Consider the following 8,125-nt stretch of genomic DNA (forward strand, 5'->3'; position numbering starts at 1 on the left):
ACGTTTATCATATTATTTGCCTCTCTAACTTAAATTTATCATAATTTACACGTCATATAATAATACTTTTTTAAGTTGTGCATGTTTAATAAAAAATAAAAGATTATTGGACACATTAAAATTTGATTAAAATATTTTACAGTATACTAAAATACGGTAAAAATAAGGATTTGATACAATGCGATGGATCCAATATTTGTAATGGATTACAAAGAGAGAAAGTTAGATTGGTAAATAGAATTCGATCGAAAATTCACATGAACATGTGAGTGAATTTAAGGCTAAGAATTTGTTTGGCATTGCTGCTAAAAATTACTTATTTTTAAAAGTATTTTTTTTTTAAAAATAACTTTTCAGAAAAGTGTTTTTAAAAAGAAACACTTTGTGTTTGGCAAATTCATTCGAAAAATTCTTTTTTTTTAATATTAAGATTATTTTATAGAGAGAAACTATTTTAAACATCTTATACATAAGTTTTAATTACATTTTTAATTTAATTATTTAAAATGTACATATTCAAATTTTCGATCAATATTGTTGAAAAATATTGAAAAGATGAATCTTTTTTGTTATTTATTACCTATTTTTTTGAATTCGATCTTAGCTATTATCTTCATTTTTTTTGTTATAATACTCTAAACTTTAAAAATAATTCAAATTAAAATAAAATAATACGTAAATTAAGAAAAGAAAATTTTGTTATTTGTTACTTTTTTGGGAGAGGATCTAAATCTTTCATTGTTACTTTTTTTCTCTTTCTTTTTTAATTCTACACAAATATCGTTGTTACTTTTATTTCTAATTCTGTAAAATAATATGTAAAGTAAAATATACAATATAATATGTAATAATAATATAAAACATAAATAAAATAAAAAAAATTATTATATAAAAATAAAAAATAAAATTCTTGAATAAAAATCAACAAACTTATGAGATATGTTAATTAATGGGAAAATGCATAAGTACTCTCCAACCTATGCCCGAAATCTCAGAGACACACTTATACTATATTAAGGTCCTATTACCCCCCAACTTATTTTATAAATAATTTTCTACCCCTTTTCGGCTTACGTGACACTATCTTCTGGGCCTAGCGCGTGTTGACAGTTTTTTCAAGCTATCTGATTGATAGTGTCACGTAGGCCGAAAGGGGGTAGAAAATTTTTATAAAATAAGTTTGGGGGTAATAGGACCTTAGTATAGTATAAGTATGTCTCTGGGATTTCGGGCATAGGTTGGGGGTACTTATGCATTTTCCCTTAATTAATTAATAAGGATATGTACATATGTAAGGGATATTTAGTCTTAAAATATTAATTTTCTAATTCTGCTTCTGCTTTTTTTTTAATCAGAAATTTTTAGTTTCTTCTCAACAGCAGAAAAACTGCTTCTGCTTCCATTTAAAGCAGTTTTAAGATTTTACCAAATACTTATTTCTCAAAATAAGTACTCATTTTTTTATATAAAAAAAAAACACTTCTAATTTTCCAACAGCAATGTCAAACAGGCTCTAACTCATACATGCATCTGACAATATGACAATATAAAAAATGTGAATGAGCAATCTGTAATATTTATCAAAAACTATGAAAACTATGACACGGTATGCTGAAATTTCACTTCTAAAAATTCTAAACTCCAACATCATTTGTAAGGAATTTTCAAACTTCAATAAATTGTGTCCAAATTTTATTTGTTATCAAATTTTCATTTTCGCATTACATCTCAAAAGACAATTTTAAATGTTGGTCCAAAAACGATCAAGCCCAATTCAATTTTAAAAATCTCCCGAAAGTATTTTAAGTCCAATGTTAAAATGATTATCATGTTAAAAATTGTGCAAAAAAAAGTATTCCATCTGTAAAAGAAATAGAACTTATATTGAATGGTGTGTATTCAGAACTGGTTACATAGTAAATTTGAACTTTTAGTAGTGAATGGTGTATATTGTCAGATTCGACTTTTCGTCCCTTTTTTTGGAATCTTTTCAGCAAAGATACATTACATAAAATAGAGATTACTGTAAATGTAATGTATCCGAACATTGAAACTACTATCAAAAGGCTAGATTAAATATCAAAATAAAGTATATACATTAAAAATATGTACCTTAATGTAGAGTTGGACGAGATAATACAAATCCAACATTTTTTATCCCTTTGAGGGGGGGGGGGGGGTCCACAGTAAATTTAGAAATCGAAGGTGCATTTGTCTTCGACTTTGACTTTTCCATACTCAAATTTTTCGTTAATAATGGATCGTGCCTTTTTTGGATCTATTTCCAGAGTTTAGTTGGGTAATACCAATACTAAATGAATGAGCATAATCCATATGTATCAGGAAAAAAAGGGTAAAAACAAAAAAATTGAAAAACTGACAATGGAGAATACGAAAAGTACTTATTCAATGATTTGAATTTGATTGACCGGAGATAGAATCCTTTTGAAATTCAAATTGAGATGAAATTGTAACTAATAAGATTGTGGAGTGAAATTAGGGAGAGATTAAAGGAGTGAAAAAAAAGAAGGAAACATTGGTTAATAATGGGATACTTATGTATACAGCTGACTAGAGATTTGAGAAAAAATAAGGGATTTTGAAAATATTTTGAAATGGTAGGGAATAATGAAAATTATGGAAAATAAAGGTGGGTATATAGGTAATTTATCCTAAAATTTATATATATATAAAAGTTCACAAGAGAATCTTCTAAAGAACCCATGCTAAATTTATCATCTAGTTGAAGGCTTGGTTCAGTTCCCGAAGCTTTTGGATGAGTTTCGTGCCCTTATTTGAAAGTTTGGAGATTCTTAAGTTAAAGTTGATTTTGTTCAACAAGTGACCTTGTTTGGGTGTTTTGATGATTTTATTGAGTCCGAAATATTATTTCCAATCTAGAAGCATATTTGGTTTGTGTTCGGAAAGTTCCGGATGAGTTTTGGGTAAGTTCCTAAGCTATTTCGGTGCCGTGATGTTGTTTCAGCAATTTGTGTCAACTAAAACATTAGTTATTAGTTACAAAGATCGAAAAATTATTCTGAAACTTCCAAAATTTTGAGCATGAATTATAGGGCTAATCTGCAAAGTTTGGTGCATTTTCACTAAGCTGAGATTGGACTTTTATCGTGATACATGAAATAACTGTTTACCGATAAAAATGATATTTGACTGGAAAAACAAGCACTAAACTGAATTTCGATTAAACGAGCACATCTGTATCATTATTTAAGACGTTTAGAAAAAAGAATTGGATCATTTCTCTATCGTGTGAGGAAGTTACAACCCTTTTAGTTAAATTTTAAGTTGCTGGTGCGCTCGTATAAATACCGTTGTACATGTATTTAATTTCAAACTGTGTTCATTTGGTAATTTGAGCATATTGGGAGTTCTAGAGCTCGAAATGGAGTGATTCTTGCAGCACTCTTTTCAATTTAATATAGGGGGTTAGTGTCCAATCCTCAATTTGACATTTTCTCATGATTTCTTCATTTGGTCTTCTTTCCTTATTTGTGTACTTCTTTGGAGAAATTAAGGTTTTATCGATTTTGACTCAGTTTTAATGAAAAATGTATATTTAGGATCCTTATGTTATGAGTAAACTGATTTTTGCATAAACTTGGTGATTCATCAATTATTTTCGTCATAGTAACCGCGTATAAGCTTAAGAATTTGAGTTTTCTCGGTAAAATTAAAATTTGATAAATTAAGGATTTCAAGGTCGATTTTAATTCCACTTTTTTTTTTTTATGAAATTTCATATCTTAACTTCCCTAAGCATGGGTAAGATATTTTCAAGAAATATTTTAGATTCAAGTCGGGGTTTCAGACCCGACTATTGGAAGGTTTTCTGATGAACTTGTGTTTTAAGTAAATTAAAGTTTTGAGCATGATTTTAACTCGTTTTTCAATGAGATTTTCACCATTGAATTTCAAAACCTTTGCTTAATGAGATTTTATACAAATTTCTAGAATTATCTCTCATTTTTGGAAATGGGTTTTTGGGTCAATTTGTCTTGATTCTCAAAATCATTGATATAGATGTTATTAGTTTCGAAATCTTATTGTGGTTACTTATTTGATTAGATTACATTGATTTGGAGACTCAAAGAAGGGGGGAAAGCTCAAGTCCAGAGTGATTGTGTGATTTTCTCAAGGTAAGTGAACTTCTAAACCTTGTTAAAGCTTGTGAAATCTTGAACTCTCTTTGTTGTATGTGTTGGGGAGTAAGGTGATGGGTTAATCACTCAAATTGATTAACCTTAATGATAAAGACGGGGTTAGTGAAAAAAGCAATATCATGATATTGATGTGTTATTGTTGAAACACTATGATGAGGTTGTTCCATGATATTGTGAACTGTATGATATGATCAATGATTGAGGTGATGATATTGATATGTTATTGTTGAACTATAGTGAATAATTAAGTTGATGATATCGACGTGTTATTGTTGGAACACTATGATTGAGTTGTTCCGAATTGTGAATCAATATTGAAAATATTATCTCATCAATTGTTGTTTGCACATGCCTTTTTGCATTAGTTCTAAAACACTGTGATGAGTTCTATTATGATGATGATGTCGAAGGAAAATAGTTCTGACAATGTCGAAGGAAAATGATTCCGACGAGTAAATTACGCCGAAGGAAAATGATTTCGACAAGTAAATTACGCCGAAGGAAAATGATTCCGACGAGTGACATATGTCGAAAGAAAATGATCCCGGAGAGTGAAATATGTCGAAAGAAAATGATTTCGGTGAGTGAAATGTGCCGAAGGGAAATGGTTTCGACAGTTACATGGACCTTGCGTGTTCCCCATGAATTTCGATATGAGATTCAATAGATGTGTATCATAGGAAAGACATGATATTGACGTCATTGCATTGCACTTCATTGAGTATGATTGAGTAGGATTTCTGATTCTATATTGTTGAGGCTTTGATTGTGAAATACTGTGATAAAGTATAATTGTGTTGAGATGATGAAAATACTCTTTTGTGCTTTGTGTTGTGGAGTGAAAACTGTTGGTAAACTTTGATTGTTGAACTGGATACTTAATTATTGTTGATCAATAACTGTAAGGTATTTTTGTTGAAGTGTGTGCTACTTGAAAATATGAATTGTTAGATTGGGTTGATTTCTATGGAGGTTGTAATTGTGACGGTTCGGTTGAGATGAAATGAGTTCTTGTTTTCTAGCTATTTTTACCTTATTTTAGTGGGTTACTTGCTGAGAACTGTGTTGTTGGTACTTACTCCTTACTTCTACACTTGTGTAGGTTCCGAGCCCGAATTAGTGTGATTGCTCTTCTTCTATCTTATATCTAAGGCTTTTCTGTGGAAACTTGAGAGGTAGTTGTTTGTCACCTCGGTAAACCATCTTGTTCATTATTTATGTACGTTCTTGTTCTATCCTAGAAACAAAGACATTGAAACTTGTACTTCTTTCAATTCAGTTGTAATACATTAGTGGCTTGTACACGTGACCATCAAATTTTAGGGGTTTTATGACTTTGACTAAGTTATCTGCATTTATAGTATTAATAGTTTACTTTCTGCATTTCTATTGCTATGTTTTGATTTTAGGCTTGGTGGGATAAGATGAGTCTTATCACACCCATTTTTGGATCATGACAATATACAACTAAATAGAACTAACTCGTAGGTCAATTCTCATCTAAAGAAAAGAAGAAGTGACATATATATATACTAGTTATCACAAAATAAATTAAAAGTGGTTCCTCAATATATACCTTCAAAAGAGAAACAATGTCACAATTCAAATCTGACACTTAGACTGCGATAAGGCACCTGACGAGTTATGTCCATATCCTCTCCCGATGAACAACAAAGAAAATGATTGAAAATTTAAATTTCTGATAATTTGGGTAACAATAAGAAAAAGAAACTGATTAGGAGAGAATCAAGGAATGCAATATCCTGTTAGTTAGAGTTTAATTTATGACAAATATAAATGATTATTAAATACATTATTAATTAAATTCTTATTTTCTCTTTTTTTTTTTTTTAGGATATGAAATTTGTTAGGGATTATTAAGATTCTAATGTTACAACTTGGAAATTTAAGAATCCTATTAGGACTGATAGTATCAAGTTTTAAATATGTCATTTATTCAATTTTCTCAATATATCAAGTAGCACTCTCTCTAGTCCATAGAGTAAGTGAATTATTGGGCTATGTTACATCTCTTAAGAAAAAAAATGCAAGGAAAACAAATTAAAGGCTACTTTTCACTATTATCTTTTCGGTTATTTTCAAATTATTCTTGTAAAAATGTATTGTAGTTAAGAACCTCATTAAATAGAGGATAAATATAAGAAAAAATCTCAACAATCTTCTTAAATTTAGAATAATTTACTCATTTTGAACTATGAAAAAAAATCTGAAGACTTCACTTAATATAAATTAGATGGAGTATTGCTCAAGAAATTCAAAAGGTAGTATAGACAATAAAATTCGCGTCAAGAAAACAATAATCAAGAACGGAAAATTATAGCAACAATCGTATTTATTATTTCAAAGTGCGAGTGTTGCAATCTCTATGATTCCTCTGAATTCGCCTTTTCAAATACAAATTCAAGGGCTTTAAAGCTTGATCTTGAATCTTCGATGAATTTGAACTTTGAACTTTATCTTGATCTTGACTTTTGCTTGAATTCAAGGGCTTCGAGCTTGTTCTTGAATCTGATGGTCTTGATCTTGATCGTTCTTGAACTTGAATGCTTGAATTCTTGAATTCTTAAACTTGTAGCTTTATATAGAATTTTATGGCGTTTGTACCATGAATTTTCTCTAGCTTCTTGTTTTAGAACTTTCTATCCCTTTTCTGATTTATGAGGACCCATATTTATAGTTTTAGAATAGAGGAGTTGCGATTGGAACATGATTCCCTTCGGCCAATCAAATTTAAGTGACATGACATATGAGCTTTATGGAGCGGGCTTGTCATCTTTGACACATGTCATGATCCTATTGGCTTCTTGCTTGACTTGGCATGCCACGTCATTTACCCACGTGACACCAAAATGGGCCTCTAGGATAAGATGAATTTGGGCTTAACAAATTGGGCTCATCTATTTTAGCCCAAATCAATTAAATTCATATTTATTGGACTTAAATAATTAGCCCAATTATATTAATCCATGACATTTATTTGGACTAATATATTTATGAATTTAATATAATTCAAATCATTTTATAAATTTATATTTTAATAAATTTTAAATGATTACAAATGCCCCCTGCTTCAAGTCTTGTCAAATATTTTATCTTTTGAAGACTAGGCTTGAAGTATTAATTGCACGATAATTATATACCATTATTTTTAGTGTATATACTCCAACGTGATTGGAGTGGAGAAATGGCATTCCAATGTCATATTCTGCCAACTTCCAACCATCCTTAGCCAATATGGGCATTTGGATGCTTGTTTTACCAATTAACAATTCAATTGTAACACGGAAAAGGGTTCTATCCGTTTTTTTTTTTAAAAAAAAAATCTTTTACTGCGCATAATAACATTCTTCCTTAGGAATTTTAGCAGAAAAGAGAAGAGTTGTAATTGATATAAAATAAGGATTCTTCCACTGTCATTAATAACATCTAAAAAAAATAATTAGAGTCATACTTAGTGTGGAATATATATTCTCCCACCGATCCTATACAAATAATATTTTTGAATTCTATTAGGATTCAAATTTGTAGTGGATACTAATTGGAGTCTCAATTCTTATTCCACTAGGAGTTAAACCCCTATTTTTGAAATTTATAAATAGCCCTCACGGCTCCATATTCTCTGAACACATTCAGAGATCGTGAGATCCATCTTCTCAACAGAGAGATTCTTGTGCTAAGGTATTTTATTTATTTATTTATTTTATACTCTTTTTTTTTTGTCTTTCTTTTCAGAGACAAACATAAACAATATTTGTATTTTGCGGAGGCTAAACAATGGAGAGTTTTATCACAACACAAGAGTTTGATCTTGAGGTGTGAAGGGATGTGTTTAACGTCCCCATCTTGAAAAAAAATACTACTCTCAAGGCATTACAAGGTCCTGAATACTTTAGTATAAGGTGTGAAGGGATGTGTTTAACGTC

The sequence above is a fragment of the Solanum tuberosum genome, unplaced genomic scaffold, assembly GCF_000226075.1.
Source record: "Solanum tuberosum cultivar DM 1-3 516 R44 unplaced genomic scaffold, SolTub_3.0 scf00156, whole genome shotgun sequence".
Classification (NCBI taxonomy): domain Eukaryota; kingdom Viridiplantae; phylum Streptophyta; class Magnoliopsida; order Solanales; family Solanaceae; genus Solanum; species Solanum tuberosum.